Here is a 4,767-nt window from a genome sequence, read left to right as displayed (position 1 = left end):
CAGCAAGGATGGACCGGCTCCCGGCAAGTTTCCTGCAAGAAGTTGGAGATTATCTACAGAAAGTACCTGGCACATAGTGGGAGTTCGACAGATGGTAGTTATTCAATGGAATAAATCTTGGCTTTTCTTGTTAAAAATAAATTAAGAAAAGGAAACTGGATCTAGCAAAAGGTTCTAACATTCTTCCTGGGGTTCAATACCACCAGGAAACCCAAGCCCATCAAGAAAGGGATGTGAGCCAGATAGAAACGTGACTGGTAACCAAGACTCTGTTATCTCACATTCTCAAATTACCATTATCTCACAAACCGAGTGACATCAAATCTGATTTGAAAATAATCTAAATCGGAATAATAGTCAGAACCCCATGGATAAGAGATAGAAAGGAAGGGAGAAGGAGAAGCAAATGAAAGGAACAGGAAAGGAAAGGGAAGACAGAAAAAAAGAAAAGGAAAGAAAAGAAAAGACAGAAAGAAACCTACAGCTCCATCTGGATTCAAGTTTGCTTATAAGCAGAATGACATGACGCGGGGCTGTCTCCTCCTTCCTGCTGTATTGCCTGTAAGCAAAGACCATAACTGCTTTGTTCACTTCCGTATGCCCAGTGACTAGCACAGCGCCTGGAATGGCAGAGACATTTAATAGATAACTGGACTGTGCCAATGAATTAAGGAATGAATGCTGCCTATGTCTCTGGAGTCAGATATTCACCCTACAACCAAGAATTTGAAAACCCAGAGGACTGATTTTACGCATTCACTCTAGGTACTTGGAGCTAGAATGCTAGTATAACTGCACTGTAAAATTGCCTTTTCAAATAAAGATTTGAGGGTCCTGTAGGGTGGCCTCCATTTCATCTCTCACGCTACCAGTATTCTCAGTTGCCTTATAATATCGTTTCTGGTGTTAGATATTAAAATGCAGACAGAACTGTTTAGAGACTCTGAGTTATATTTTAAAAAATCAAGATAGAGCTGAGCTGTTAAAAACCAGTCAATATCGTGTCTGCTCTCATTATTGAGAGATGCTTAATCTCATTATTCAGTTTCAGGAGAGAACAGGAGGCATGCAGTGAAATTCAATACAGACAAATATATAGCTTCAAATGAGCAGCAGATAGGGTAATGTTGCAATTGCCAATTTCAATATAAGTTTACCTGTCAATAATTATAACTACTTAATCAAAACATTGTATGAAAATTTTGATACATGGCATATTAACATTTTTTAATCCATTCAAAACAGGTCAATGTCCCATTTAGATTTATGCTTTGGGACTTTTTCTAGAACAATTCCTGTAAACCACTGCTACCAAAACACAGAGCTGTGAGGATTAAATTTAATTGTGTACATAAAAGTGCTTTGCAAACACTTGACGACATTGTTTCTTTCTCAGCCAGTAACATGTAATGACATCACCTTCCATCCTTACCTGCCTTTCCATTAGAGAGGCAAGATTGTTCTTCTTTCCTTCTTAAACTAAGGAGATTGTTAAAAGCAATCTCATCCTATCAGAAGCTACCATATTTCAGAAGTGAAGTGATTTATGGGTGGTAATTACATTACAAAAAGTTTATACATCGTTTGGGCTCCATCAGGGGAAATGGGATAGTATGTTACTGCTGTTATTAAACCCCAGAGACTCATTGATCAAGAACATAAAGATCAACCACTTGTTTTGTTAAGTAATTAACTTAACTCTTCCCCATAGCTCCCACTCAGCTTTAGAATAATCCTGTTTCTCATCGGCAGTGAGAGTCCCCAGCAATGTGCTGAAAAGGACTACTGAAAGGTGATGCCAATTAATTGCCAAAAGGAATTGCCATTTTGAAATTACATTATTGTCTAATTTGCTGCCACTAGATCGTTAAAGTGCCAATTATGCATCTCTGCTCTAATGTATTAATAAAAAAAAGCAATCATGCATTTATTGCCTTTATAATTCCTGAGATAATTACCCAACAGGCTGAAGGTATATTTCTTCTGTGGTGCAGCAAATTTAGCAGCCACATTAGAGGCTCCAGTGGCTAGGAAATTAACATACCAGAACTGACTATTAGAGCTAACACCCAATATTCTCAACTACTTTATTTGAAGTGTCCTAGGGCCATTCCAAAGAATGAAGTTGTGAGAAAGTGAGAGCTTGCCTCCACATGATAACCTATTTCCTTTTCCTCCGTTCTTTCCCAGGTAGGAGTGAAATAGAAAGAAAACCTTGTCCAGGAGCAAGGAGCAGGTTTCCAGGCCGCGTGTTCATGCCGTTCAGGAGAGATTGCCTTTCTAGGCTACCAACGAGCCACTTACATCTGCAGGCAGTCCCCTGCCCGCCTCGGGAGAGGGTGAAGCATCGCGACAGCAGGGACAAGAAAGCTAGGGCTGAAGTGGCAGGCTAGAGGTGATGTTTTCAAGATTTGGTTTTATTATTGTGCTTGAAATTCTGTGAACTCCCAGATTATAAATCTTTTTTTTTTAAACATAGATATAAAAATCCATTCTGCAGATAAATAGAAATGATTTAAGGAGTCTTTATTTTGGATTATCTATCCTCTCTACTTTTAATATAAATGAGTTTCAACTCGCTTGAAGTGTTCTTTCTTATCCCAAAAGTTATGGCATTGCATATTTCTTGTCCACGCTTCCCCACATTTGTCACGTTAGAATTGAAGTAGTTGGTTCCATATATGTAACATTTTTTCCAAAATAATTTGTTTTTTTAAATGAGGTAGAAAGAGTATATGTAATATAATGCCTTTGTGAGAAAAATAAAAACAGTTTTCTTATTTACAAAAACACAGGAAAGATAAACTAGAGGCTAATGACAATAGTTGCCTTTAGGAAATGGGTAGGATTAGAATGGATGGAATATATATGGGAACAAGATTTCCCCATCTATAGTTTTGATTTTTGAAGCATGTAACTCTTTTACATCCCTAATAATACACAATTAAATCAAGAAGAATGAAACCATTGAATACAAACAAACAAACAAATGATACCAAAGGTGTCTTTGCTGGATTTCTTTACACTAAATTCTGGAGAAACAAAAAAATCCAGAATGCAGGGTAGCCTGCAGGACACTCTAACTGAACTCTTTAAAGGATTTAAAGTCAAGAAGAACAGTGACCTGACGAGGGGAGGAGACAGGCTGTCCTAAGGGACACAAACGAGACAAGAATCAATTACAATGTGTGAATCTTGACTAGATCCTCAGTTAAAGGGGAAAAATCAACTATATGAAACATTTTAGAGAAATTTAGTATTTAGTGTGCCAGCATACTGTATGATGTTTAATAAGTAATGGTTATCTTTGTGGGTGTGATGATGGTATTGTGTTTATCAGAGGATGTCCTAGTTCTTGGCAGATGCAAGCTGAAGTGGTTAGAGATGAGGAATAATGATGGCAGAAACTTACTTTCAAATGATTTGACAAAGGGAATTGTGTATCTATTTATAGGAATGGAACAGATGTTAACAGTTGGTAAATCTAGATGTGCGATACACTGGTATTCACTGTATTGTTCTTTAAACTTTTCTCTAGGTTTGTAATTTTTCAAATAAAAATTAGATTTCAAAAAGTAAAAAAAAAAAAAAAAAAAAAAGACTGAAGTAGTTGTACTGAGTGCTCCCTGGAGCTACACATGTGGGCAGAAGAACTCCCCAGGCTATTGAGGTAGCCATTCTAATCTCATAAAGGATTTTGTGCAAATTGCTTCTCCAGCTGTCACAGTCCACTGATATACCTTTATTCATTCCTGACATCATTCAAGTGAAGAGGTCAGCAAACTACAGCCAGAAGGCAAATCCAGCCCATCTCCTGCTGTTGATAAAGTTTTATTGGAACACAGCCACACCCATTTGTTTACATATTGTATCTGATCTTGTCTTTCCATAGCAGCTGAGTTGAGTAGATGCAAAGTGGACTACAAAGCCTAAAATATTTTCTACCTGGTCCTTTACAGAAAAGTTTGCCAATCCATGTTCTAGTGGTATTTTTTCTGCTATTACAGAATCTCCTTCCCCACAATTATTCTTACATTGCTTAATGTTTTACTTTTCTTCTCTCTGAATCATTCTTCCTAAATTACAGAATCCTCTTTAACTTCAGAAATTTAACTCTAACATTTCATCCACACACTCCCTAGTGACTTTGAGAATAGTTCCCCAAGGAAGCTCACAAAGGCACTTACTTGACAACATCTCCTTTTGATCAGCAGCTTGATAAGAAATCACCCTCTGAGTGGATCAAAAAAGTTTATGCATCCTTTCAAGTAATAATCATTTGATAAAGGTCTTTACTGGGTGCCAGGCGCTGGTGCTGAGATGCAAAAATTCATAAGACATGGTCCCTCCCTACGTACTAACTCAGTTAGGCAGGGAAGACCTCCAACAATTCAGAGTATTGTTGTGATTGTTGTTTAACACTTTCATAGTTATAGGCTGAAAACTGTATGAGCTTTACATATATTAACCCATTTAGACCTCATAATAATCCTATGAGGAAAATGCTCTTATTATCCTTCTTGTTGTTGTTATTCATAAAATGTTGTTTTTTATTAACTTTTTTATCGTTTAAAGTATTACAAATAGTAGTACATAAGTCTCCTTTTTTTCTCCCCATTGACCTTCCCCCAGCCTCCCCTGCCCCCTGATACATGCCCTCATCTGCCCCCCCCCAGTGTCTTATGTCCATTGGTTATGCTTATATGCATGCATACAAGTCCTTCAGTTGATCTCTTACCCCCCCCCCCCACACTCCCCAGCCTTCCC

This window comes from Myotis davidii, unplaced genomic scaffold (genome assembly GCF_000327345.1).
Source record: "Myotis davidii unplaced genomic scaffold, ASM32734v1 scaffold337, whole genome shotgun sequence".
Taxonomy (NCBI): domain Eukaryota; kingdom Metazoa; phylum Chordata; class Mammalia; order Chiroptera; family Vespertilionidae; genus Myotis; species Myotis davidii.
The sequence above is the reverse complement of the archived record's forward strand: the minus strand, read 5'-3'. Positions refer to the sequence as shown.